At 39.5% G+C, this 6,270-nt stretch overlaps 1 pseudogene; it reads left to right on the top strand.

Moving 5' to 3' along the window:
* Positions 1-1,583: 1,583 nt before the first annotated feature.
* LOC115980422 lies at positions 1,584-3,717 on the top strand (annotated as a pseudogene).
* The last annotated feature ends 2,553 nt before the right edge of the window (positions 3,718-6,270 follow it).

Raw genomic sequence — 6,270 nt, 5'->3', positions numbered from 1 at the left:
TACTGTTTATTCCTAATCATTCATCTTGCAAAACAAATTAATTTCAGTAGCCTCTTAAAGGTTAGATAGCTGGAATTTCTTTTTTTTTTTTTTTTTTTTTTTTTTTTTTTTTTTTTTTTAAGTTTAGACACATGTGATTGAGTGTTACTCAACTGAAATTAGTCCTGTGATTTTGTATTAAGCATCAAATAGAGTTGTCTTTTAAGAGTTCTATCTGGAGTCTAGAGTTGTCTTTAAGAGTTCTATCTGAAGTCTACTCTGGCTATGCAAAAGCCAATATATACAGCAATAATATTAGTGAAAAATGTTTACGACTAATAAGGTAGTAAGTTGTGATTGTTATATAATAAAAATGTTATATTAAAAGGGAAAAGTTAACATATGCCCTAAGAACATTTGTTAGTGAACTATTTCAAGAAAATATTTATGGAAAAAGAAAAAAAAAACTTAAATGTTTTGATAGCTTTTTAAATTTCTCATAAAAATGGTATAAAAAATTTCTTAAAATAGTTTATTAACAATTGTCTTAAGAGCACTTATTAATATGACCTATATTAGAAATGGAGTCATTCAGAGCTTGACACTTTAACAAGTTATGTAAAAGATCAACAACTTATTTAAAAGATTGTGTTCTTAGCAATGCTCAACCTGCAAGCTGGTCAAAAATACGATTGGGTATTGTTTCTTTCCCATGTTCGGCATTCTACTTTGGTACAAACCTTGTGCTGGATTCTAGCATGAAATCATGTTCCTGACTGTAACATTAATGTTACCCCTCGAGCCACAGATGTTTATGTTGTATAACAAAGTACCACCCATGCATCATCACAGGAGGTGAGTCTGTAATGGGGTTAAAGAGGGTTTTTTATATTTTGGATCCATTAAATGAATTGTCAACCATCAAGATTCAAAGTTGCGAAATTAGGTTCATACAATCTTGGGCCATCAGGCTATATTGGGGCACTACTCATTTAGCATGAGTAGCAAAATGAGTGTGGATGTCCGGTGCATGACATCCCACAGAATATATATACAACAAAAGTGGGTTATTCAGCTGATTAATAAGGATGAGAGGAAAAGAAAAATCTTAGAAAAAGAAGGAAGAAAATAGTTAGATGTGCATTTCCTTTTTTTTGACAAACGAGCTTGGGTGTATGTAGCCCTCTATTTGTCTTGCACACATCAAGTTTTACAGAGAAAAATCCTATGAGGGTAGCTCTAAAATGCTGACAAGAAGTTTCGAATCTAAAATCTCATAAATCTCATAAGGTCTTATGAACTATTATATCAACCTTTCGAACAATATTGTTTCAAATAATAGAAAATCAGTGACTCCAAAGGCCCAAAAACACACACTTGAGGGGTCCACTAAAAATTTGGTAACCCTATGGGGCCTCTACTTTTATAATATACTCCCTTACAACAACATACCAGACAGGAACACACCATAAACCGAAACAGACTTACAGCCCCCCAACCACCCCACCCCCCCTTTTTATTTTTTCTTTTTGAGAAACGACTTACAGACCCATTATCTAACAAACCGAACTCACTAACCAACAAGACCAAGGTATAAAAACTTGATGAAGTCCTTCTCTAAAAACTTCAGTTACAAACTTACAGTTGCATTTTTCGGTCTCCTCACTTTGCATGGAATTATTAGCACTAAAAGACTACTTTCTACAGCTGATTTCTATGCAATCCCACCCATTATCCGAAACTCCCTCCAATGGGCCCACAACTCCACCACCCAATCGAACACACAGGGTCCTTACTCCTTCCGTGTTAGCCACAAACCTCATCAAACCGTACTCTGAAAGGGGCTTGATAGAAGAGGCCCGGATACTGTTCGATGAAATGCCTGAGAGAGACGTGGTTGCATGGACTGCCATGATTGCAGGGTACACGTCTTGCAAACACTACAACCATGCATGGGCTATGTCTGTGAGATGGTAAGGAATGGAGTGGAGCCAAATGCTTTTACTTTGTCCAGTGCTTTGAAGGGTTGTAAGAGCATGAAGGCTATTTCGTATGGGGCATTGGTTCATGGCTTGGCCATCAAGCATGGCATGAAGGAATCTATGTATGTTAATAAAACACTCATGGATATGTATGCTACGTGTTGTGTTAGCATGGACGAGGCATGCGTGGTCTTTCAGAAGATAGATGCAAAAAATGCTGTTTCATGGACTACTTTGATCACTGGTTACACCCATAGAGGTGATGGCTATGGTGGGCTTCGAGTTTTCAGGCAAATGTTGCTGATAAGCAGTTGAAACAACCTCAAATTCTATGAAAACACTTGGGTTCCAAAGCTCACTTGTTATTGACTTATTGTGTATCTACAATTAAAAAGGTTTCAATTTTTAAAAAGAATTCATATCAGCTTTATATATCTCACAGTATACATTAAGTTCTTGAATTTATTTGACAAACAGGAGGAAGCAGAACTCAACCCATTTAGCTTTTCAATTGCTGTTAGAGCCTGCACCTCAATTGGCTCATACACTTTGGGCAAGCTAATACATTCAGCAGTGATTACACATGGGTTTGATACCAATCTTCCTGTCATGAATTCTATACTAGACATGTATTGTAGGTGTGGTGGTTTATCGGAGGCAAATCAGTATTTTCATGAAATGAATGAGAAAGATTTAATTCCATGGAATACCTTGATAACTGGTTATGAAAGATTGGACTCTACTGAGTCTTTTCATATCTTTTCACAAATGGAGTCAGAAGGTTTTAGTCCAAATTGCTTCACATTTACCAGTGTTACAGCTGCCTGTGCAAATTTAGCAGTATTGAATTGCAGACAACAGGTTCATGGTGGAATTGTTCGCAGAGGCCTTGATGGGAACTTGGCATTGGCTAATGCACTTATTGACATGTATGCCAAGTGTGGGAGCATAAGTGATTCACGAAAAGTTTTTAGTGAAATGACTTGCAGAGATTTGGTCTCTTGGACTACTTTGATGATTGGATATGGGGCTCGTGGATATGGAAAAGAGGCTGTTGAATTGTTTGATGAGATGATCAGGTCTGGTATTAGACCTGATAAGATTCTGTATATAGCAGTTCTGAGTGCTTGCAGCCATGCTGGACTTGTAGATGAAGGTTTGAGGTATTTCAAATCAATGGTCGGTGATTATAATATTACTCCAAATCAGGAGATTTATGGCTGTGTCGTGGATCTGCTAGGGCATGCAGGGAGAGTTGAGGAGCTTATGAGCTAATAGAGAGTATGCCATTTAAATCTGATGAGTCTGTATGCACTTCTTGGAGCTTGTAAAGCACATAAGCTTCCGAATTTGGGCAAATTGGCAGCTCATTGGATTTTAGATTTGAGGCCAAATATGGTGGGGACTTACGTGATGCTGTCAAATATATATGCAGCTGAAGGTAAGTGGGGGGAGTATGCAAATATGAGGAAGTTGATGAGAGGGATGGGGAGTAAGAAAGAGTCAGGGAGGAGTTGGATTGAGATAAGAGACCAGGTTTATAGTTTTGTTGTTGGAGATAAGATGGGTGTATAGAGTTTTGGATTTGTTAATTTGGCATATGAAAGAGGCTGGATATGTACCAGATTTGGATTACTTAATACATGACCAAGAAGATGCAACTTGAACAAAATCTGAAGTTGAGGGATGGTTTGAATACCATATTGATAAAGGTGGAATGATTCTGCAACAATTTTTGGTTATTCCACAACTTTAAATTGGGTATACACGGATGGAAAGAGGAAGGAATTTTGTATGAGGGGATTTGGTATTCCTCTTGAGAGTTTCAATTTTGAGACATTTGAATCCAGTAATAGGCAGAAAAGAAATGAAGAAGACACTAAGCAACATAAGAAAAGGGCTTTGTTTAATTACCCTGAACTAACGATTTAAGATATTCATTTAATTAACTCATCATTTTGTGCTGCAATCAAATTAAAAATGATGGATAATGTCAATGTACTTATGTTGTATTGTTAGTTTGTGAAGTATCTACATTCCTTCCCTCTTCAGATTTATTGCATTTGCCCTCTTTTGTAGAAGATGGAGTAAGAAATGAAGAGCATAACCAATAATCTAGAAATATTGTGTTATATAAATTTGGTGTCAGCATTTTAAACATATGGCCCAGTACAAGCAGGAACAGACCAAGCATGCACACAGAGAGGTATAAGCCAATTAGACTGCGGAAAACCAATCCTTGTGCTGCTGCAAACTTCAAAGTTGAAACATTACAGGATCCTGCAAAAACAATTTTCAGGAGTAAGCTTATCATTAGAGTAAGCTGAGTTTTAGTTCTGTTATGCTACATCTGATGGCTGTTAGGAAGTTTGTTAGTTTATAATTTTATCTTTCCCGCCAGTCTGTTGCTTCATATGTAAAGCAAAGCAATGCAATTCATTATTAGCTTAATACAATTAGTTTTCCAATTCACTCTCTCAAACTTGATACAAATCATCCCAGACCAGTTTGGGCATAGCAATCAAACAGTTATTCAGAACCTGTCTAATGAGAGAGGAAAAAACATGGTACTTAGGAAGCAACAACAAAGAAGAACGACTACAGCAATCCCGAAAGGGTGTGGCACCATTGTATAGGTGCCTGCAATAAAAGCTACCAGCAATGCTCCAATAGACCAATTTATGAGAAGAGAGGGACGTCGAACCACTTCTCTGTGAAAAATGGCTCCTTCAATCGTTGCTGAAGCCAAAAGGCGGACGAATACTGAGGTAGTGGAAAGACCAAAAGCTCAAGTATTGGCTATTAGAAATACACGGAAAGCAGCTATTTTGCTTAATACTGCCAAGCCCTCACCCACGTTTCCGTTTTGGTTGAATCCACCAGGAACCGTGAAGGTCACAGTAGCGATAAGCGTGGCTACCAACATATTGGTCTCACTCGCTTCACGAAATTTGAAGGCGTTCCATCGCCATCGCCAGTACCTGCCAATTTTGGTTTCCCTCTAGGGTCCAACTTCTGAATGCCCATCCTTATGAGTGCTCCCCTCAGACATGGTCGAGCGCCTTTGCTCCAAAATGTTGAAGTCTAGCTACCCATAGAAATATAATAAAATAAAATAAAACACGTGCATGCGCACTGCCACACACTCATTATAAATGTAAGACGTGTGTATGTGATACATAATACATTGTAGCTTTAACACACGCAATACTTTCCATCAAAATCAAAATAATAGAACTTGGTCACCATTGTATTCTTCCACTTAATATTATAGGTATAGTAAGTGAAGATGATAAAATATAGAGCCTGTTGGGCTTACCTTAATGGGCCTGACGGATTGGGACTGTTGGACCTTTGTGAAGATAGTCTCATGCGCTGTGAAAGCCCATCGCTGACAGACGCAGTATGGGCCCATGATCCGAAATCTCTATCGCCCAGAATAACACTAAGATCCAGAAAGGGAAATCGTTGTTCACCACATTTTGGAGAATTGGTATCATAGTCCCACATTGGAAAGATCTGGAGGTCAAAAGGAAAAGCCTACTCTCCACCACTATAGTCCCACATTGGAAAGATCTGGAGGTCAAGAAGAAAAGCTACCTCTCCACCACTATAAAAGGACTAACATTCTCGGAAATCGAGGTAAGATTAATTGACCCCCTCTTGCGCTCCAAAAAAGTGAACCGACAACTTCTGACTTGACCTTCGGAGAGTGTTAGGCCGGCACCACACCGGTGCTCTCTAAAGGTCTTCTTCCGTTCGTTCTTGGTGTGCAGGTTCACTTTGAGTCGCGAGTACGGTGTGACTCATTGGTGACAATTTTCAACGTCATCAGCTGGCGCCGTCTGTGGGAAAGTGTAGCGCTTAATCGCTTCCTAGACAAAAGAGTTACATGGTACTCACTCGCTCAATGGCAACCACGAATGACGTTCAAGAAGAAGCCCCCACGACTGCCCTTGAAAAACAGGTCAAGACGCTCGCCGCAGCCGTGGAGCGCCTAACCAAACAAAACCACGATCTAGAAGAGCAGCTGAACCAAAAGAATGCGGCGGTCAATAACCAAGGAGCGGATCAAGAAGGGACCAGCGCTGAAAGAAGAGATCAGGACGGACAGCAGGAGAGTAACGCCCAGAGCAGACCAGTGCGACGGGACGTTAACATCCCTTCCCCGACGGATACAGCTCCACAATCCATCATCGTGGAGATGCAGGCGATTAAGGAACAGATGGATGTAATGATGAATGCTCTCAAGGGTCGAGTGTCAAGTGATCTTGACGACCTTGTCAACCGGACTGACTCGCCCTTCACG

The sequence above is a fragment of the Quercus lobata genome, chromosome 3 (assembly GCF_001633185.2).
Source record: "Quercus lobata isolate SW786 chromosome 3, ValleyOak3.0 Primary Assembly, whole genome shotgun sequence".
NCBI classification, from domain to species: domain Eukaryota; kingdom Viridiplantae; phylum Streptophyta; class Magnoliopsida; order Fagales; family Fagaceae; genus Quercus; species Quercus lobata.
This window is presented reverse-complemented; position numbering and strand designations above follow the sequence as displayed.